Source organism: Euprymna scolopes, chromosome 42 (assembly GCF_053919585.1).
Source record: "Euprymna scolopes isolate OS-2025 chromosome 42, ASM5391958v1, whole genome shotgun sequence".
Taxonomy (NCBI): domain Eukaryota; kingdom Metazoa; phylum Mollusca; class Cephalopoda; order Sepiida; family Sepiolidae; genus Euprymna; species Euprymna scolopes.
The window spans coordinates 37959982-37985328 of record NC_136523.1 but is presented as its reverse complement, the minus strand read 5'-3'; the positions used below and the strand labels follow the sequence as shown (position 1 = coordinate 37985328).

Sequence of the window (25347 nt, the reverse complement as noted above, 5' to 3'; positions counted from 1 at the left end):
TATCTTCCTTTCTTTCTTTCACTCTTTGTATTTCTTTCTTTCTTTCCATGTTCTCTCTCTCACATCTACTTGATTGACCTATTCCGGGTGCTATCGTCGACCCCATCCACAGGGTTTGACATATGTCAGTAACTTAACCCTTGAACTCTTTTTGCACTAACCAACTTTCACAGCAAAATCACAACTTTCAACATGTCAGCATAACCCGGGATAGGTTACATAATAATACATGCGAAACGATATCCTAAATTTTCGCAAATTTGCAAAAATTATTTTTCTTTAAAATCTTATCTACAATCCAACCATGTCTAAGACAAATGAACTGGATTGTATGCCTGACTTGCCCACCAAGTTTCACTTATGAATGGCCAACGGTCTTTATTTTATAATGTTAGGAAAATTATTTAAAATAAGAATAGCTTAAACTTTAGCACTTATTAATAGTTTTCTGTACACCTTTGTAAGAAAAAGGAACTCTTAGACAAATCAAATTATTACACATAAAGCAAGGACAGATCGATATGAAAGGTTAAAAATTAAGCGACTATGTTTAATTTTGTGCATTTACCCCCCCCCCCAAAAAAAAAAAAACGGCAGGAGTAATGTTTTATTCGACTTACCTTGCCAGGGGTCGACAATTTTGACCTCTTAGCAACAATTTTTGCTGGCTAAAAATCAAATTGAAACTGTGCTACAAGTTCAAATACCCTATACATCAAATTTAAACTTTATAGATCAAATATACAGAGAGGAGTTTGGTAGAAACGTTTTGCACCCATACCGACAAGGGCACTTATATATAAATATTTTGGTGTGCTAGAATGTTTTCATCTTAAATTCTATGCAATTATGCAGAATGTAGAAACTATGCATAAATAGAATCCTTGTAATAGTGAAATGAAACCAATCAGCTAATAAGGAACCATAAAACATGAATAATTAATTAATGCTCTTTTCTGAATATTAGTCAACCTTCATGTAGTTGCTCACATAACAACAACTGAGTATATTAAGATGTTTTGTTTTAATAATTTTTAAATAGAAAACGTAGGCTTTTAATATCAATGTCAGCGAGAAAAACTGATCTTTATAGGTATCTATGCTCCTATAAATTAGGTGTTTTTTGTGTATTGAGAGATCAGATGCCTCCGTTCAGTCTCTAAAGACAAAGGATACCCCCTGTAGGGGCAGTAGCACGTGTAATTGTGAGGCAAGGATTATACAATTCCCAGCCACACCTCTCCTGAATCGACACGGCTTGAGTCCAGTGGCAAGGAGAAGTCCAGGACAACTGGAAACAATGCCGAGATAAGCGGAGAGCACATACAGCACCTGGAAGTCACAAATGGTCACCCATCTGGTACTGGCCAGGCTCATATTTGCTTACCTATGTATTGATATTCATATTAAAAAACCCTTTTTTCTATTTATTTTTTTAATTTTTAATTTTTTTTTTACACGGTGGTCACCACTTATCAAGGCCGGAAGCCACTCAGGGATAAGGGTTATTGCAAGTACAGTACGTTATTGTGGAGATTTGAAGTGTTTACTTAAGGGGGCGGTTCATTATTTTAAAAAGAAAATACAACTTTGTTATATATGGGTCGTAGAATTGCATTCGTCTGCAAAAGATCTAGCTAATTTGCATATTCTTTTAAACATTCATTTTAATTAATTCCCTATTATTTTTTTCGGTTTTCTTATGAGTTGATCCTCTGTAAGTAACAATTACGTGTAATATTCATGCAGATATTCTACATGATTTATACTTGCGTAATATTTGCGTAAAAAGCTTATAGTAAACACAAACCTCTTTCTATATATTTATGTATGCGTATATATACTTGTTTAAACCAACCAAATTCCTCAGTTTTTGGTCTACAGACTTGAAACTTAATATATAGGGTATTTGAACCCATGTGAAACATTATGTTTGGGTTTTAGTTCGGAAAATCGGTGCAAAAGTGTTAAAATTTAAAAAAAAAAAATTTGTCAGGTGAAGTTGAACGATGGCATTACGAATATGCATGCATAATGTAATAGCTATTAGCTCATGTTTTAATTTTGAGCCTTGCAGCAAACACGTCTTCATAGCTCAGGCATTAATGTCAAAGGGAGAAGTAAATCATAAGCCTATGTGCTAGAATGTTTTATCTTAAATTCTATGCAGTTATGCAGAATGTAGCAACTATGTATAAATAAAATTAAGCAATCATTTAATGAGAAAACATAAAAAATGATTAATTAATGCTCGTTTCTGAAAGGAATATGCAAATTAGTCAACCTTCATGTAGTTGCTCGCATATTCATGACTGAGTATATTAAAAAGTCTATTTTAATAATTTTTCAATAGAAAACGTAAGCTTTTAGTATCAATGTCAAAGCGAGAAAAAGCTGAACTTTATAGGTATACTAGAATACATATCGGATACTTTGCCCCTATAAGTAAATCTTGACCAAATATTCAAAATAGCATAGTATTCGAAGTCTGAACACCGATATAAACTGGCTTATACGTTGAATGGTGCACCTACTCCAGGTAATGTTACCTCAAGCAACAACAGCATCTGACGGAAATTTGGTGGACAAGTCAGGCATTAAACTGGAGTTTATTTGTGACAGATATTGTTAATCAAGGATGGAATACTGCTGCCATATCTGGGCAGGAGCTGCTAAAAACAGCCTATCCTGCCTTGACAGAGTACAAGATAGACTTCGTGGCTTAGTGGGGGATGCCCTTTTCTCTTCCCTGCAACCTCTCTCCCATAGAAGAGACATTGCGAGCCTATCTTTGTTTTATTGTTATTTCCATAGCAGGTGCTCGTCTGAGCTCCAATCTCTAGTCCCCCTCGCAAATCTTTTATGAAAAACACCCGTCTAGCTGAAACCACTGTCAAAAATTTTCCCCACTCTTTATCTGTGCCTAAATCAAAACGTAGATTCCATGAACAAAGCTTCTTTCTTAGAACTGCACGCCTGTGGAACTCTTTTCCGCCTGCTTGCTTCCCACCTGACTACAACCTGGATGTCTTCAAGTCCAACGTAAACAAATTCCTGATGAACCGCCCCCTTAAGTAGACATTTTTATTAAACCCCCACACTAACGTACTGTACATGCAATAACCCTTATCCCTGAGTGGCTTCCGGGCCTTGATAAGTGGTGATCACCTTGTAAAAAAAAAAAAAAAAAAAATCTCTAAGCTAAGACAGTTGCATTATCTCCCCTTGTCTATAGTGACCTGCTCTTGGTTATTGTTGTGGAAGTAAGTTTTGAAGAAGCAGTACATAACTTTGCTAGTAGAAGCTGTCTTCTTTTGTGTGATAAGAAACGCTGACACACATTTAAAAGAAGAATGGCTTCCTTAACATAACATCCACCTATTTTGGTGAATGGAGAGGCAGAATGGAATCAAGATATAAACCTATCGTCTATATTAAGAGATTTACTTAAGGAGAAACAAGGCCCTGCTGTGTTTTTTTTTTTTTTGTCTGTATGGAGTGATCTCTTCTTTGTTGTTGTTAATCTGTGTTAAGAGAGTTGAGTTATCTCCCCTTGTCTGAGATGAAGGAAAGTCTGTCGTGACCTGCTCTTGATTGTTGTTGTTATGCAAGTGGGTGTTTGAGGAAGCGAGAAAATTGGTAGCAGAAACTTTCTTTTGTGTGATAAGATGTTGTCTTGTTCAACAAACGCTGAAACACATTTTAATGAAGGATGGCTTCTTTCACAAAACACCCTCCTATTTTAGTGGATAAAGACGCATCTACGGAATTGAAAGCATATGGTCTATATTTACAGATGTACAGACTAAAAAGATGAGATTGCAGAAAGGGTTTTGGATTTTATTAACAATCCATGGGTGAGATTTTCAGGTGGAATCACTTTGTAAAAAAAAAAAAATATATATATATATATATCTTGAGAGAGAGAGAGAGGATATGGCCAATTGAGAAAACGTTTGAAAATATTCATATGTAATAGCTTATACTATTCAGACTTGAAAGCCTAAACAAAATTACTTTTGATATCTTGATCAATTCAAAAATGAAATGATATGCAAAAAAATTAAAAAAAAAACTTCAAAGTAAAACAATCTTTTGTCTTCAGTAGTAAAATCTTTTTATTTTCCCTATTTTTCAGTCTCTATTTCTATTTTTAAAATTAAAAAAATGTAAACAAAATTATTTAATTATTGGAATTATTTTCGAGATGGGTAATTGGTATATTTTATTTTTTTATTTTCGGACTATTATCCTCATCTTTATAGTTGTTGCTGTTGTTGTTTCACGACGTTTCGGCCAACTATTTCTCTGGCCTTCGTCGGGTTGTTAACCGCGACGGGATATGAATGCTGAATCTTCAACTGTATCTTCTTGAGTAATTACTGCCTTCCGACGAAAACAACTATGGAAGGCAGTGATTATTGAAGATACAATTAAAGATTCAGTAATCGTGTCCCGTCACGGTTAACAACCTGACGGAGGCCAGTGGAATATTTGGCCGAAATGTCGTAAAGCAGAACAACAACAACAACAACAACTATAAAGATGAGGATAATAGTTTGCAAATAAAAAAAAAACAAAATTATATATTAATTTATTTTATTGCAGACTATTAACCTCATATTTTTAGTTGTTGTTTCATGATGTTTTCGCCAACCATTCCTCTGGCCTTCGTCAGGTGGTAACCGCGATGGGATAGAAACTCCGAATCTCCTAACTGCATCCTCAGCAATTACTGCCTTCCATAGTTGTCGTCTCACCACGTTTTTGGCCAACTAATCCTCTGGCCTTCTTTGGGTAGGATTGAAACCGCTATCTTCAGACAAAGCTTACCTGGAACCGTGCAGATTCAACGTTTCTATCAACTGTGCTACGGGCACCAAAGGTGAGCATTGTCTGAAGATAGCGGTTTCAATCCTACCCAAAGCTGACCAGAGGCTTAGTTGGTCAAAAACGTGGTTAGACGATAACAGCCATGGGATGCATGAGGATGCAGTTAGGAAATTCGGGGTTCTTAACAAAGGCCAGAGGAATAGTTAGCTGAAAGATTGTGAAACAAGTAAAAGATGACGATGATAGTCTGCAATATATAAATGAATAAATAAAACTCATCTCAATAATGAATTCCAATTAATTAAATAAAAAAAATTATAATTATGTAGATTCTTCCGATTACTGGAGAGTGTAGCATACAACTGAATTTTACCAAGCACCTTATCCACTATGCCATGAGCCCTCAGTGTGGGCGACACTCAAAATACAGTCGCGAATTACTTAGAACTTCTACCCAGTCATGGTTGACAGAACGAGAGCATGCTACACCCTTAGATTAAAATTCATGCAAATTTTTGAGTTCAACAGAAAGATTCCTGAGTGCAACAAAATACAACTGAAGAAGGTCGGCGGTTACATTGACCGAACACGTTGTGAAAATGACACTCAAAATGAGAACAGTAGTCCGAAGAATCCAAATAGTACAAATAATTCATCTAAAAAAAAAAATTCAAAAACATAAAAAACATCTAAATTTTGTAATCAAAAAAAAAAGAAAAAAAAAAAAAACAAATTTACAAGAAAAAAAAATAACTTATACCAAACGCAATAAAACTTACTTTTCTATCTAATTTTCACATGTATTTACTGATAGTAAGATTTTTTTTTTTTTCTATCTATGAATTTGTTATCGTCACTTTTAATCTGTCATTCAGGTTATATTCTAAGATTGTTTAGAAACTGCTTGCTAATTTTAGACTTAAAAGATAGTAAAAAAAGAGAGGGTTTGTGGAAGCGTAAGTCTGTCTTTTTTTTTTTTGTTAACTATACTGTACAATCACTCTAAATTTAATCCTGCATTGTACAGACATGAAGTTTTTTTTTCTGAATTGGCCATCTCTTTTTCATCTTTCTTTAATATATAATCTATATATATATATATATATATATATATTCTACATATCTAGGCAGCATCTTCTCATTCCAACAAAATCGACCTTTAATCTATTGATCCTTTTATCATTAAAAAAAAAATTACTTCTAATATTCTTAACTAGCTTAACTAGCTGTCCTGACCCGGCGTTGCCCGGTAGTGTATTTAATTGCAATTTGTTTGGCTTTTTTTATCTTTTTTTTTTATAACTATGCATTTAAATAAATTTTTTAAAATTCCAAATTGATTTTTTTTTCCCAATTAAAGTGTATGTTCGCACATGAAAATAATTTCAACCTAAACAAACTATTTTGTAGAACAAATTAAATCGAATTAAATTTTATTCTTAACAAGATGAGTTTACTCCATAATGGGTTATGGAGGTCTTTGAATAAAAAAATGCAAAAATAAAAATAAAGAATGCAGTTTAAATTCCTGGAAGAAAAAAAAATTAACTTTAACCTATCGCAGACTTAGCACCTACATAATTCGACTTCTAAAAAGTTTATAATTATAAAAGAGAATTCATTTATATAAGGAAATATATATATATATATATATATATATATATATATATATATATATATATATATATATAGTCATCCACATACAGTACTGTTTCGCTGTTTCACAGCTCATTACGGAGACAGAATCTATGAAAGAATAGAAAAGCAATTAAATACAGGAAAAAGTCTTTTTGATGATGTTTATTAATCTGAATGAAATCGGTCAATTTCTTGTTTGTTAATTTTTCCTGTGTTTAATTGCTTTTCCATTCAATCTTTCACACACACACATATATATATATATATATATATATATATATATATATATATATATATAGTTGTAGTTTGATTTTGTTTCCTAGAAGTACATCCACTGAAACATCTGTCTCCCCCAAAAAGTGCTCAATGAGTTAACAGAGCATATTATATTAAATTCATTTATGCAAACAAACGGCTACATATGTGCATACATTTCGAAAAGTATTGATGGAGGGTTTAATCACATTATTTAAGATACACTGAATATCCTATTTTTTATGATTTTCCTGAAAATGGGTCTATGAAAAACGAGAAATAGCTTAAAGGGAAAATAACTCTTAAATAAATAAACTTACTTCCCCTTTTCAAAGACAACTGGTGTAGGCAAATAATAAATGAAAATAAATTGAATTAAATATAAATTAAATAAAAAATAAATTGAATTAAATATAAATTAAATAAAAAATAAATTAAATAAACCATCTTTAAATAATATTTTTAAATAGAACAATTAAAACAATTCTATTACAACAAACAATAACATGAAGCTTTTAAAAAATAACTCATTGTTCTCTTTGCGATAAGTAAAGTGAAAAATTTTGGAACATTTCTATATAAATGAACTTAAATCGACACTATTTAATGAACTCTTTCGATATGGGCAGTGGGGGGAGGGGTGTATGTTAGTTGTATGCTGTGACTATTTTTTGGGACACTTTTGTTATCAGAATCAAAAATTTAAAAGAGTATTGGAATTGGGAAAATATTAGAATCGTCCTATCACTAATACATATATATAAATGAAAATTTGGAATTGAATTCAGTAAATTAAAAAATTTACAACAAATTTATTATTTCACAAGAAATACAAAAAGTTTAAAGTTTTATTTCCTTAATGCATGGAATTTCAATAAATGGCTCATCTCATCAGAGGAAGTGTTTTCAGCAAAATAATGTTTAAAGGCAGTCATAAATTTTCATATTTAGCACATAGATTAAAAAACTAAAAAGTTTGCATGAAAAGTTTAAAAGAAGCCAAGATTAAAAAAAAGAATATTCCATGGTGTTGTTAGGTTCAATGAAAAAAATAAGATTCAAGGAAAGGCAAAAAATGCTTAAAAGAAGCCAATCTTTGAGATCTTTGGTCAAAAATTTCTGTGTGAAGAGGAGCATTATCATCCTGGAAGATGACTCCCTTTCTGTTAATCAAAGAAGGTTGTTTTCGGATCAACATGGGTGAAGATTTTACAAAATAAATTTGAATAATGATTTCATAATCTGAAAGAAAAAAGTTATAAATTAATAATTTTGATATGTTTAAGTAATAACAATATTGTATAGAATAAATTAAAATGGTTTAAATATGCCTCGAACCAATAAAACCTTTGTACTGACCTGATATATGCATCACAGAAGATCAAAACAACAATGGTACTATCTGCTCTAAATACAAAGAGGACCTATAGTTGGTCACCTATGTCAGATTCTCTGTCAAAGAGCCTGATATAAAAAGAGGCTAAAGATAGCCCAGTAACGAAGACCAATTATTAGTTTCATTGTTTGGGTTTGAAACTGACAGTACCAATGTTGTTCTGGTCTCTACTATATATATATATATATATATATATATATATATATATATATATATATATATAGTCGTCTGGCAAGGCCACAGGGAAGACAACTGAAGCTGGCCTGTCAGGACTATATAGGCAAATTTGGGCGTGTTTTATTGGTTAGAAAATGTAGGTTCTTTTTTATCAATTGTCATAATAATCTTCAAAAAGACTGCAAATTTTCACGTAGTTTCGTCCAATAGAACCAAAGATATGAGCATTTCAATATTCAATTTGGCTACGAGTATATATATATATATATATATATATATATATATATATAATTTCCCCAAAACCTCTGGCCTTGATGGAAGGGAGACTAAAACTTGTTGCTATGTTGTTTGAAATAACAGCAAGGGGAGACTTGATTCTAAATATTTCTCATATGTTATATCTCCCCTCTTTTGGAAATAGGATATGTTTATGAACATCTCCAGTATCAAATAATCCTTATACACTGAAATTTGCTTTATGTATGAAAACCAAAGAGGGGAGATATTATATCCCTAACCCCTCTTCTTCGAGGGCCGGGCCACATCCGTCGCTATCCTGGTTCATGGGAGCATACTTGTGATGTACTTCTGACCGTGTTCGTCGCTCCCAGCTCACAGGACCCTAGATGCAACCCAGCAGGGCTACATTCTTACTTGTCTAGTGGTGGACCCCTTAAGGGTGACCAGACTCTCACTGGTCACTGGAAAATATCTTTCTGCTGCTCAGGGCACGCGGAATGTGCATGACCCTAAGTCCGTGTGGCAACATTGTCGATTTCGGCCGTCACTCTGGCTTTGTGCTGGATCCAGTCTGTCCTTCATCATCTGGCGTCAGGGCATACCTGAAATAAACTGTATCTTCATTCAGGCCGGCAAGCGAGAAACAAGGAAAAATTCTGGGACATTTTTATATAACGAAACAAATTAATTATTCATAAATCGTTCTACACTCGATTTCTTTGATCCAAGCTTCATGATGCAGGTTAAGTTCCTCTAATTGATTTCCCAGCTAAGAACAAGAGCTTTTCAACAGCTCTTATGAGGTTTCCCCCCCCCCCCCCTAGGCGGGGTGAGAGCGATGTGGACGCCTCGAATGCTAGTCAGTAAAAAAGACTAAGGACCCTAACTCCAAAAAGTCAATCGTTTTTATCAAATCAGAAATTCCTCCTTCCACCTTTTTGGAGTTATTCTTTCTTTTTTCCCTTTAGAGCTTATCTCTACCAGACCTCAACCCCCACCTGCACTGAGGTTTTTTTACTTGTTACCAATTAGGCATGATTAGTCACCCGTCACCCAGGCCGAACAATGCCTGGCGGTGACCCCTACCCCATTCTTCATCTCGCTCAACAGAGATTTTAAAAACAACCTTTCCGTTGTTGATAGATGTATCCTCGTTTGTCTTTCTCTTAAAAACCCCACCCCGGCACTGATGTGATAAGCGATAACTATTTATTTTCCATTGAAATATTTTATTTCTTCTGGACATTTTTCATAAACATCTGTTTTTCCTTGACCAAGTGTCAGTATGGTCACCCTAACCATACCTCATCCTCTCCCATCTTCTCTTCCTCTAATTGAAAAGCAAGATCATCTGGTGTCGCCAGGGATCTCGTCATAATATAACGTATGATAAATATTTGGAATCAAGTCTCCTCTTGCTGTTATTTCAGATCATTTGAAACCATAGCAGCAAGTTTTTTGGGAAATATCATATATATATATATATATATATATAATGGTTGTATTGATTGGTTTCCTAGATGTAAATCCAATGAAACTCATCATTATTTAAGAGTGTTCAATGCAGACAGAACTGCATTTTAACCAATAATGTTTGTATGATAAACAAATATAATATATATATATATATATATATATGGAACTTTATCTGTGTGAGTTCGTTCCCTATGGACTCCTAAACAGCTGAGCCAATGTTTTTGAATTTTCACACAAATGTACTTATGTACCTGGCAGTGTTCTTAGATAGGTTTTGTATCAGGATGTCTTCGATATAAATATCGACAATCAACAAAATATGATGAAAGAAGGAACAGGCGACTTTGACTAAAGTCAACACCTTCTACAGCCTAACATTACAAGTACGTTTTATTACCACACAAGTAGAAAGGCCCAGCATATAAAATTTTTGATATGGATAGGGACATGTTTGAAATGAATGTTTCTAGTAATTGTTTGTATATAACAACCAAGATGAGGAAGTCAGTCCGACAATCTCAATAAATAAATGTTTCTGTTTAGAGAACAATTGAACCTTGATACTTGACTTTTGCATTTTAAACTTTAATTTAAGCTGGTATATATGAAAATAATTTTATAAAATCAACAGTATGTTCTCCATGGTGCAATTTAAGCTACAATGTATTTTGGACTAAGTCACTGCGGGAAGGTATGTGAAGTTTCCTCCCGGTGCACCACGGTGGGTCCCAAACTAGAGCAGGCAATTGATCGATTTGATTGAAAAAAAGTGGTTGATTTGGATGACAATAAAATTCGTTAATCATCATTCAATCCCGAGCAATGTCTCTGCTCGTAAATAAAATCTTTTTGCATATAATTTTGTTTTTTTTTTCCCCAAAAAGTTTTGTGTAAAATTTTTTTTTTTTTTGTTTTGCCAATGCTGAAGATGCTTATTTAAAAAAAAAAAATGCACAAAAAATGTCTTGAAGTGTCGTCTTGCTAAAAGCTGTTAGCATCGCTTTTTATCATATTTCTAATTATTTCTCTTGCTTTTGCACTTTATAGTCAAAATAGTGCTCAGTATCTCGTGCATAGAGCCTTATTGATGAACCAGCTTGAAGTACACATGTGCACCATTCAGAAATCACACACCCACACACACACATATATATGGTGATAGTTTGGTTTTGTTTCCTAGAAGTACATCCACTGAAACAACGTGTCTACCAAAAAATGTTCAATGAGTTAACAGAGCATATTAAATTAAATTCATTTATGCAAACAAACGGCTACATATGTGCATACATGTTTCTGTAATTTTCTGTTTCAGAGAAATTACGTCGTCAGGCCAAGGATATCGCACTTGGCCTGATAATGTGATTTTTATGAAACGGGAAATTACAGAAACATGTATGCACTTATGTAGCCATTTGTTTGTAAAATTAATTTAATAAATTTATATATATATAAGAACAAGTAGTTAATAAAACATGTTAAAACACTTTGAAAAAGAGTTAAAAACATATTTAATTTTAAAAAGGAAACACTAAATAAGTGGATAGTCCTTAATCCGCGGAGTTTCGAAGAAATACTTTCCTTCTCATCAGAGGGTAGGATTTAGAAAAATGCCGGATCGGATTTTGCTTGCAAAAATATTTGATGAAACTACAAGTAAGTCATAGATCTTACTTGATAACAAAAAGTGAAGCAGGGGGAATAGGGTGAATAAAAAGGTGATTTCATGTGAATGGATAGCTCTATCTCCTATTTGGTTTTATCGAGCTTTTACATCTGGTTGAGATTACTTTATAAATATTAATTCTTTAATATTTATAATTTACTTTAGTTTTGCCATCTTGGATCATTTTGGTAAACTTAACTGTAATTCTTATTTCATTATATATATATATATATATAGTGTTATAATGGAATAATTCCAGAGGAAATCCGGGTATGAGAGCTCAATGTGGTAAACAGAGCAATAACATAAAAATATAACACGGAAATTACATAATTGTCGATGCAATAATTTATTTCAACCTTATGGTATTTTCAAGCATCTAAACCAGACAATTACATTTTTGATACTCAAAAATGTAATTGTCTAGTTTAGATGCTTGAAAATACCATAAGGTTGAAATAAATTATTGCATCGATAATTATGTAATTTCCGTGTTATATTTATATATATATATATATATATATATACGTTTTTATTTTTTTTTTACCATATCTTTCTGTTAAGTTACATTATTGTTTCAGCTACCCGGCCGTTTTTTTGGCCATCTGTAGCTTCCTCAGACTTTTACAGAAATTTCTGTAAAAATCTGAGGAAGCTACAGACGGCCAAAAAAACGGCTGGTAGCTGAAACAATAATGTAACTTAACAGAAAGATACGGTAATAAAAAATAAAAACGCATATTTGCTCTACAACAGTATTGAGCACTTTCTTCAGTTTTTATTAATTACCATTTCCACAATATATATATATACATGACAGAAAAGAATAGACACTACGATAAATATTTTCCTTATTGCTTATTTATATTTACAGATAAGAATAGTGCTGAAATAACTTAGGGTAACTCATTAAAATTGCATCTAGCAATATTGAAGCATGTCATGAACCAAAGGAGCATCAGAACTCTTAGAATATCGCAAAATGGTAGGAAATCTTCAAATACTCCTAGATAGAGTAATCGTACAATTCACAAGAGAGGACAAAGAGTACATAAAACCTCATCCAGGTCACCCCGGACCCTCTGAAAGAACCGTGCGTCTTGTGAAAAGAAATATTGAAGAGAATCCCCGGTGCAAAGCCTCTGACATTGAAACACAAACTGGTATCAGTCCCAGAACAGCTATTGGGTATCTTCCCAAGCTGGGCTACTATTGTAGAACTGCAAGAAGGAATCTCTTCTTCATCCTGCCAATATCAAGCGCAGAAAAGATTGGGCTCAGTAGATGGTGGAGAGACCTATAAACTTTTGGACCGATGCCATTTTTTCTGATGAGTCAAGATTTGCATTATTTCCCGACAGTGGAAAGGTATGGATATGGTGAAATGCTAAGGAAACATCAATTTTACAAAATATGTTTAAATATTACATGAAGCACTCCTACCAATATTCTCAGGTGGGAAAATGAACACAGTTAACTCCCTGTTTATGGAAGATGGAGCTCCTTGTCACTCTGCTAAGGAAATACAACATTGGTTCAGCCAAAATGGGATTAATAAACTTCCATGGCCAAGTCAGTCCCCGGATATAAACACAAACCCTTTGGGGCATATTTGACTGGAACCTTCGCAAAAAAAGAAAATGAAAACGAAGCCATCTTCTAAGTCTGAACGTTTAGCATCATTGTGAGAAATTCCACATTAGCATCATAGCGAGAAATTCCACAAGATGATATTCATCAACAGATCAATGCCATGTCAACCAAATATTAATTATTAAATTTGTGATCATTTATTTTTGATTTTGTTCTATAAATTAGATGTTTATTGAAATAAAATTTTCTATTTTTTTATTTTAAAATTTTCTATGGACGTCTATTCTTTTCTGTCGTGTGTGTATATATATATATATATATATATATATATATATATATATTCTTGTATATATATATATATATATATATATATTCTTGTATATATATATATATATATATATATATATATATATATATATATATATATATTCTTGTATATATATATATATATTCTTGTATATATATATATATATATATTCTTGTATATATATATATATATATATATATTCTTGTATATATATATATATATTCTTGTATATATATATATATATATATTCTTGTATATATATATATATATATATATATATTCTTGTATATATATATATATATATATTCTTGTATATATATATATATATATATATATTCTTGTATATATATATATATATATATATATATATATATATATATATTCTTGTATATATATATATATATATATATATATATATATATATTCTTGTATATATATATATATATATATATATATATTCTTGTATATATATATATATATATATTCTTGTATATATATATATATATATATATATATATATATATATTCTTGTATATATATATATATATATATATATATATTCTTGTATATATATATATATATATATTCTTGTATATATATATATATATATATATATATTCTTGTATATATATATATATATATATATATATTCTTGTATATATATATATATATATATTCTTGTATATATATATATATATATATATATATATATATTCTTGTATATATATATATATATATATATTCTTGTATATATATATATATATATATATATATTCTTGTATATATATATATATATATATTCTTGTATATATATATATATATATATATATATTCTTGTATATATATATATATATATATATATATATTCTTGTATATATATATATATATTCTTGTATATATATATATATATATATATATATATATTCTTGTATATATATATATATATATATATTCTTGTATATATATATATATATATATATATTCTTGTATATATATATATATATATATATATTCTTGTATATATATATATATTCTTGTATATATATATATATATATATATATATATATTCTTGTATATATATATATATATATATATATATATATATTCTTGTATATATATATATATATATATATATATATTCTTGTATATATATATATATATATATATATTCTTGTATATATATATATATATATATATATATTCTTGTATATATATATATATATATATATATATTCTTGTATATATATATATATATATATATATTCTTGTATATTTATATTATTATATATATATTCTTGTATATTTATATTATTATATATATATATACATATAACATTTTCTTTTTGTAAGGAGACACCATTTTGTTGGTCACTTCGAATGGAAACGAAGTTGATATAAAAAATATATTTTCACAAAAATTATCTTTACTTTCATCATATTTTGCTTAGGGTAAAATTTTTGAGTATCAAAACCTATCTCTTTACAACCCCCTCCTTTTCATAACCTATCATACTTTCATCAATCACAGTCCATTTTCCTAGGCTGTTTTTGAACCCAGTCAACGACGGGTACTTCTGCTAGTATATATATATATATATATATATATATATATATATAATATAAAGCTGAATGTCTGTGTGTATGTGTCTGGTCACGAATAGGCTCCTATATGGTTGACTATTTAAAAAAAAACTGATTACATATAATGATAGATGTATCGAGACACAGGAATGGGTATGTTTGATCTGGCAGAACGGTGGTTCATTAAAATTGTGAGATCTGCATTCGCGCCTGGTCCACAAAGTATGGAAATAAAAAATTTAAAGATTAAAAAAAAACGTTTACAAGTGTTTTTGATATAGATGTACATAATAATACTTTGATAAGTATGTTTTAACTTAAATAGGGATGGTATAATAAAATTGTGGGGTCTGTGTTCGCGCCTGGCCTCTATAGAATGGAAATAGGCACAAACCTTAATAAAGACTTTTCATATCTATCTGCATAAGTATACTTTGATAATTATGTTTCAGTTTGAAGAAATATGGTATAATAAAATTATGGGGTGTTCGTTCGCACCTGACCTCCATAGAATGTAAATATGTCACAAAGTTTAACAAAGTTTTTAATATAGATCCACAGAATATCGTGATAAGTGTTTCAGTGTGAACAGGTATGGTATAATAAATTATGGGGTTTATCTATTTTATTTTTACTTTCATCATATTCTGCTTTGGTTTTGATACCCCCAAATTTACAACCCTTCCTTTTCATAACCTATCATCTATAAATATAAAAGCGAAAATGTATGTATGTGTGTGTGTGTGTTCGCTTTTTCTGTGTGTCTACAAAAGGCTTCTTTCAGAGAAGCGTCGCTCGCTTAACAACTTTTTAAAACTTTTTATATCACATACAGATCGTGATATCTCACACTTAACAACGAAGTTCGCCTGTCTATTTAATTTGCTTGATTTTGGGAAGATAAATATTCAATATTTGTCGCTCGCCGCATGTGGGTTAGTCTTTTTCCTATAACATCTTGGAGGTGGAAAAAAAGCGTTCAGCAGTAAATGAATACTATCCCGCAGTCAAACTCATTAAGACAGGCACCTGCTAAATCCAACTAATTAAATAAATTCAAACGTGTTTCCGTTAGCATCTCGCAGTGGGGCAATGGTTAACATCGCACTTTTTTCTTTTTTTTTTTTTTTTCACACTTTAATTTACAACTTTGCCTCAAGGGTTCGATCCTCATACTTACTTTTTTTTTTTTTAATAAACACCCGGGCAACGCTGGGTACCCCTCGCTAGTACTTTCATAAATCAGAGTCCATTTTCTGTAGGCTGTTTTTGAACCCAGTCAACGATGGGTACTTTTGCTAGTATATATATATATATATATATATATATATATATATATATATATATGTGTGTGTGTGTGAAAAGGATTTTCATATATTATTAAACCCCCCCCCCCCAATGTATAGCATTATTTTTTCTTTTATGACCATGCGCTGAATGTATGTTAAATACAACAACAGAACATATATCAAAGGATATGAACAAAGATGGCTGCCGGAACAAGCACACGATGTTGAGTCTTCTATGAATATTTTTTCTTCTTGCAGCATTATATTGTCATGCAATTTTTTCTGTCTAAGCAAAGAATTTCTAATTCTTCTGAAGAGTATATGCACGAAAAGAGATGGTATTAGCATAATGATAGCTGTTTTTGTTTCTGCATAACGAAAAGGATCTATGAAAAATGTACCAAAATTTTAACATGCTGGAGGAATTGTTTTGCATGAAAAATGAATGTTTGCATCTTGGAATGTAACTATACTGTTATTTTATATATATATATATATATATATATATATATATATATATATATATATATATAAACTTAGTTATATTTTTGGGAAAAAAGAATTCCAGCAGAGTGCACTATTATAAGGAAAAAAATATTTTTCAAAATAAGAGTGTAATATTTGTTTTAATTTTCAGAAGTTTAAATAAGATCTGTTATGTATGGAGTATTGTTGTCATATTTGGGCTGGTGCATCTGCTACTAGTCTCTTGCTCCTAGACAAGGTTCAAAACAGAGTCGCCAACCTGATGGGTTCATGAACTGTCATCTAAGCTTCAGCCTCTTTCTCGGCCCTGTCGGTGGGACATTAGAATACGCCGACTGCCTCCCTGCAGAGGGTAAAAGTCCCTCAATGGGGGTCCTGGATATATATTCAGTGGTGAGTCCCAGCTTGTGGGCTTTGGGGAGTGTGGAGCCACCCTTTAATTACCATTGCTCCCAGGTCCACTCTGACCCGGAGTGGTAGTACCTGTTAGGGTCCCAACTATTGGTTAAATAGAAACCGATGTGAAAACAACAAATATATTCTATTAAAAAAATTTTTCTTCAAAATCTTTGGATTCGGCATTAAATAATCCGAAAAAAGTTGATATGCCGTAAAACGAAAACAACCAACCAATCAGCCTCTGTCTCATCGACGAAATGTTGCATCCCTCTGCCTGTTCTACAAGTATTTTCATGGTGAATGCTCCGACAAACTACAAGCATTTGTACCCACTCGACATAAACATCCCCGACAAGCAGCTAAATCCCACCCCTACACAGTAGAGATCTCTAGATGTAAGAGAGCTTTCTACTCCAGTAGTTTCTTCCCCAGAACCGCTAGACTTTGGATTTCCCTTCCAGGTCTCTTCTTCCCCAACTGTACTGACATGCAGAAGTTCAAGTGTAATGTGAACAGACATCTTGCTACCCAACTCCCTACATAATACCCCTGTAGCTTGAAAAATGTAATAATAAATATACAGATGAGATAGATTGGCTATTATGAGGTTTGAAACCGATGGTACTGAAAGCTTATCTAAACTTCTGAAAATAAAATTATATACAGTCTTGGTAGCTTCTTTAAAACGATGATGATGATGAGGAGACGATGACGACTAAAATTCCTTTCACACATTATTTCGTACCCCCCTCCCAAACTGCATACAATTATCTTTCCTTTTATGGCGATGCTGTGAATGTTTTTTTTTTTTTTTTGTGCATAGCAAAAGTGTGCATTCGTGTTGGATTTCTTGACTGAAGATAAATATTTGTATTGCCATCCAGACTTATGGTTAGTAATGGAATTAAAGCAAAGCATGCATATGCTTTTATTTTTTTGTTTGACTTTTAATGCAGACATTTTTTTATTCTACAGTTTGACCAAGAACCTTAATAGACGACCATACACCCCTTTTTTCAAAAACGGTGAAAAAATTTATGATCTACTTGTGTTTGCAAAGTTAAAGTATAATAAATTGATATATATATATATATAGTAATTTATAAAATATATATGGCGATTAAGTTACACTGAATATTCGGCGTTTCATCCACTCTAGGATTCCTCAGGCTTATGCGCGAATTCTGTGGTTGTTTATCGTTTTTATATGGTCCTCTTATATTGAGGATTTAGTTAGCCAATCAGCTTTCTAGTATCCACCGCACCCCTTCCTATCAGCCAATGGGCATGCATTTTATTGGACAAAGGATCTGTTTTAAAACTAGGTTAGTGTTTTTTTTTTTTTTTTTTTTTTGTTAGTTTATATATAAATATATATATGTGTACGTACATATATGCACATATATGTACATACATATATGTGTGATCGTTTATGTATATTCATGTTTATTTAATTTATTTATTTGTTTATTTTCTATTGTTTTTGTTAGTTTTAAAACTGTTTTGTATCGCTATCCTGGAGTAAATTTTATTTTGTGAACACAGTTATTTGCTATTTCTCTTCTACAGTTTAATAGATGTTGGGGTTCCTTAAAGTACAGGATAGAAAATTTTTCATGAAGGCATAATCTACATGGGTCGTCTAGATGCCTACACGTGGTAGCTTGTCTTATTATTTTCCATTCGACTACCGGCAAATGTCCGCTTTCTTTGAGTTCCCAGTATTTATTCGCTAATGTTGTTTTTATACAGTGTTTTTTATTGTTGAATGTACTTTTGTGGTCATAGTATTTTGAGTCACCCTGTATTATATATTATTAATATAATTATTTAGAATAATTGGTAGAGAAACAAAAAAGAAAATGTCTCATTATGGAAATCGAGTGTATATATTTATATTTTGAATAAAATTTTTAATTTGAATACAAATATTAACCACACGAAAATAGCTCAATAGTAAAATACTAGAGCTATAAAATACTCATAAATTTTTTACTGATTTATTATTTACTGACAAACAGAAACTTTGCTTATTGACTATATAAGCTAACAATTGTTTCAGCCCATACTGATATATATATATATATATATATATATATATATATATATATATATACTAGCAAAAGTACCAGTCGTTGACTGGGTTCAAAAACAGCCTACAGAAAATGGACTCTGATTTATGAAAGTATGATAGGTTATGAAAAGGAAGGGTTGTAAATTTTGGGTTGAATTTGGGGGTATCAAAACCAAAGCAAAATATTTTTAAAAAAGTTGTTAAGTGAGCGACCGCTTCCCTGAAAGCAGCCTTTTGTAGACACACAGAAAAAGCAAACACACATACATACATTTTCGCTTTTATATTTATAGATGATAGGTTATGAAAAGGAAGGGTTGTAAATTTGGGGGTATCAAAACCAAAGCAGAATATGATGAAAGTAAAAATAAAATAGATAAATCCCATAATTTATTATACCATACCTGTTCACACTGAAACACTTATTACAATATTCTGTGGAGCTATATTAAAAACTTTGTTAAACTGTGTGACATATTTACATTCTATGGAGGTCAGGTGCGAACGAACACCCCATAATTTTATTATACCATATTTCTTCAAACTGAAACATAATTATCAAAGTATACTTATGCAGATAGATATGAAAAGTCTTTGTTAAAGTTTGTGCCATATTTCCATGGAGTACAGGCGTGAACGCAGACCCCACAATTTTATTATACCATCCCTATTTAAGTTAAAACATACTTATCAAAGTATTCTTATGTACATCTATATCAAAATCCCTTGTAAACGTATTTTTTTTTTTTTCATTTTTTTATTTCCATACTTTGGGAGCCAGGCGCGAACGCTGACCCCACAATTTTTATGAACCACCGTTCTGCCAGATCAAATATACCCATTCCTGTGTCTCGATACATCTATCATTATATGTAATCAGTTTTTTACAATAGTCAACCGTATAGGAGCCTATTCGTGACCAGACACACACACACACACACACATACACACACACACACACACATTCAGCTTTATATTATAGATATGAGAGAGAGAATATCTATAAAATAAGAAAATGACAATATAAAAACATAAAATAATGTATATAAGTATTTATTCACTTATTCAATAACGATAATACATCAGTTTGGGGTGCAGGATAAGTAAAACAAAATTACCATTGATCGCACCAATAAATCTACTGTTTCAATCTGGTTTTTATCGAGACCAGTTTTTTTTTTTTTTTTTTACACAGTGGTCACCACTTATCAAGGCCCAGAAGCCACTCAGGGATAAGTTTTCTACTTAAAAGAAAAACAAAGAAAAATTTCTCATTTACAGAGTTTTTTATTGAATTCATATGTATATATATATATATATATATATATATATATATATATATGTATATATATATATATATGAACAAATGATTAATAAAACATGTTAAAAGACATCTTGAAAAAGAGTTAAAAACATATTTAATTTTAAAAAAGGAAGCACAAGATAAGTGGATAGTCCTTAATCCGCGGAGTTTCGAAGAAATACTCTCCTTCTCATCAGAGGGCAGGAATTAGCAAAATGCAGGATCAGATTTTGCATATAAAAGTATTTAATGAAACTACAAGTAAGTACCAGATCTTACTTGGTTAAAAAAAAAGGGGTGAGGTAAGGGGAATAGGAGGTAAAAGAAAAATGATAAAAAGATTTCACATGAATGGATAGTCCAGTGAAGGGTAAAAAATCCAAGAATGGTAAAATCCAAAACGGTTGAATTTAAAATTTCCAATCCAATGGGTAAATTCCAAAATTTTTTTTTCTTTTATATATATATATAGAAAAACTAGCATAGATACCCAGCACTGTTTGATATCTAAGGGCTTATTGAAGTAAAACAAACCACTATTCACTTGAATTAAGTTTTTATTTTAGCTGGTTATATTTCACACAAAATTTCATGTTATTCCCCCACCCGGGCAACGCCAGGTGACCCTGATAATTCTCTTATAGAGATCATTAATATTTGATATCTAGCATAGTATAAAGATGTTATTTTGACTTTTGTTGTAATATTTAATGCAAACTAATTCTTTTAGAGCTTTTTTTTGTTGTTGTAATAAGCTTTGCTTTATTTATTATTAATCATGTTTTTTTTCTAATAAAACTTAGAAAATAAGTTAATAATTTGTACCATTAACTGATTCTTAACTTAATAACATTAATACTAGTTTAAATTTAAATCATTCGGACTACTGTTCTAATCTTGAGTTTTATTTTCACAACATTTCTGCTGGAAGGACCCTTTGGCTTATGCGGATAAAGTATTTGGTAAAATTCTGTTGTAAGTGACACTATTCGGGAGGTTGAATGTTCAATCTTTGGTGTGGGAGATACTCAAAATACAATTGCAAAATTACTTAGGACTAGCGGAAGAGCGGGGGGTCATAAAATACGCTTAAATATGATATTTTAATTTGTCCGGATTTCATATATATTATTATAGAGTCGTGATTTCAAAAGTTTTAAACAAAAAAGTATTTGGGTGCCATCAGCTAGAATCAAAATCGAAATCAAAACTGTAGCATTCAAAGCTGGTGACGTTACCACACTATCAACGTGACACACATACGAACTGATTAAGAATAAACTAATGTACAAAATGTATAACGATTTTTTTTTTCAATTTTGACCCATTAAAAACTATTTTAACTGGCTAAAGACCCATGAAAGAAGGGTCCATGAAAAATCCAATCATTTGAAGCCTCTATCTCCACTCTGTGGGTCCTGGATATGACCTTAAACTATATCCAGTGGTGAGGCCCCAGCTTGCGGGCTTTGGGGAATGTGGAGCCATCCTTTAATTACCATTGCTCCCAGGTCCACTCTGACCCGGAGTGGTAGTACCTGTTAGGGTCCTAATTATGGGTTAAATAGAAACCGACTTAAAAACAATAAATATATTCTGTTAAAAAAAATTTTCTTCAAAATCTTTGGATTCGGCATTAAATAACCCGAAAAAGGTTGATATGCCGTAAAACAAAAACAACCAACCAACCACTCTGTGACTTTTAGTTTTGGAGGGATAGAGTTTGAAAATATAGAAACAGGCATAGTACCTTTTATATAATAGACTAGTGGGAGGAGGGGCGCCTGGCTTTGACTGGTTATAAAATACGCTTAAATATGATATTTTAATTTAAGATTTTGTATATATTATTATAGTCGTGATTTCAAAAGTAAAAAAAAAAATTATTTGTGTGCTATCAGCTAGAATCGAAACCAAAACTGTAGCATTGAAAGCTGGTGATGTTACCACTGTACCAACGTGACACACATATCAACTGATTAAAAATTATCAAAGATGAACGTACAAAATGTTTAACGATTTTTTTCCCAATTTTTACCCGTTTTTGAGACCTTAAAAACTATTGTATCCGGCTAAAACCTATAAAAGAAAGATCCATAAAAAATCCAATCATTTGAGACCCCTAGCTCCACTCTACGACTTTTAGTTTTGCAAGAGATAGTTTGAAAATATGGAAACAAACAGACAGACAGACAGACATAGTGCTTTTTATATATTATATTTCCAGCAAGTCATAGCTGATGAAATGAGAGCATACTCCACTGTGGATTAAATTCTGTGTAGATTCTTGAGTTCAACAAGATACACTTGGAGATAGTCGGGGCTTACATTGGTCGAAACGTTGTGAAAATAAAACTCAAGATGAGGACAGTAGTCTCAATAATCCAAATAATATGAATTATCAATCCTCATCTAAAAAATTCAGAAACAAATTTAACATACCATATTTTTAGTATCCTATATTTTTAATATACCATATTTTTAGTATCCTATATTTTTAATGTACCATATTTTTAGTATACCATATTTTTAGTATACCATATTTTTAGTATCCTATATTTTTAATATACCATATTTTTAGTATCCTATATTTTTAATGTACCATATTTTTAGTATACCATATTTTTAATGTACCATATTTTTAGTATACCATATTTTTAGTATACCATATTTTTAGTATACCATATTTTTAGTATCCTATATTTTTAATATACCATATTTTTAGTATCCTATATTTTTAATGTACCATATTTTTAGTATCCTATATTTTTAATGTACCATATTTTTAGTATCCTATATTTTTAATGTACCATATTTTTAGTATCCTATATTTTTAATGTACCATATTTTTAGTATCCTATATTTTTAATATACCATATTTTTAGTATCCTATATTTTTAATGTACCATATTTTTAGTATCCTATATTTTTAATGTACCATATTTTTAGTATCCTATATTTTTAATATACCATATTTTTAATACACTATATTTTTAATACACTATATTTTTAATATACCATATTTTTAATACACTATATTTTTAATGTACCATATTTTTAGTATCCTATATTTTTAATGTACCATATTTTTAGTATACTATATTTTTAATATACCATATTTTTAATACACTATATTTTTAATGTACCATATTTTTAGTATACTATATTTTCAATATACCATATTTTTAATATCCTATATTTTTAATATACCATATTTTTAGTATACTATATTTTCAATATACCATATTTTTAATATCCTATATTTTTAATATACCATATTTTTAGTATACTATATTTTCAATATACCATATTTTTAATATACCATGTTTTTAGTATCCTATATTTTTAATACACTATATTTTTAATGTATCATATTTTTAGTATCCTATATTTTTAATGTACCATATTTTTAATACACTATATTTTTAATGTATCATATTTTTAGTATACTATATTTTTAATGTACCATATTTTTAATACACTATATTTTTAATGTATCATATTTTTAATACACTATATTTTTAGTATCCTATATTTTTAATATCCTATATTTTTAATGTATCATATTTTTTAGTATACTATATTTTTAATATCCTATATCTTTAATATACCATATTTTTAATACACTATATTTTTAGTATCCTATATTTTTAATATCCTATATTTTTAATGTATCATATTTTTTAGTATACTATATTTTTAATATCCTATATCTTTAATATACCATATTTTTAATACACTATATTTTTAGTATCCTATATTTTTAATATACCATATTTTTAGTATACTATATTTTTAATATCCTATATTTTTAATGTACCATATTTTTAGTATTCTATATTTTTAATGTACTATATTTTTAGTATCCTATATTTTTAATATACCATATTTTTAGTATTCTATATTTTTAATATTCTATATTTTTAATGTACTATTTTTTTAGTATCCTATATTTTTAATATACCATATTTTTAGTATACCATATTTTTAGTATACCATTTTCATTTTAAAAAATGCCGAAAAATAATCCTTTACCAGTATTCCCACTAATATTCATGTTCATATAAAAATAACGTCTAAAATGAGAAAGTCAGAAAAAGAAAACGTCTCGAACTGGAAAGTTTTAACAATTTGGAAAACTAGTATATTTGCAGTTGTTATTCTGTCTCTTTTGATGCAAGAACTTCATCTGCAACTCCTCAAACTCCTCAAATTGTTTTTTATTTATTTTTTTTTCATTAAATATTTTTTTATGGAATAATTAAAAAAATTTTTTTTATTAAAATCTGTTTGATATTAAATTTTTTTCTTGGAAGAAAAAAACTATTAAATCAAAGGAAAACTTTTAGTTTTGTTTTATTCATTTATTTGTTTATTTCAGACAATCTTGAACTTTTTTACATTTTTAATGGATTTCTTTTGCCTTTTTTTTTTCTTTTTCAGACATTTAAGAATAATTTTGAAAACTTTTTTGGTTTTTAAACACATTTTTTTTATTTCAGACAAATCTAATTAAATATTCAAAAATTTTTTTTTTTTTAATTTCATTCCTGGATTTAAAAAAAAATAAAAAATTCCAGACAAATTTAAAATGAATTAGAAACTAAAAAAAAAAAAGAGAACTGAAGACCACTCT

At 30.0% G+C, this 25347-nt stretch overlaps 1 protein-coding gene across 4 annotated transcripts in view; it reads left to right on the top strand.

The window, feature by feature from the left end:
• The window catches only part of LOC145267024 (exocyst complex component 4-like), a 195533-nt gene that overhangs the window by 86687 nt on the left and 83499 nt on the right, over positions 1-25347 (top strand). The gene's annotated exons all lie outside the window — the stretch shown is intronic.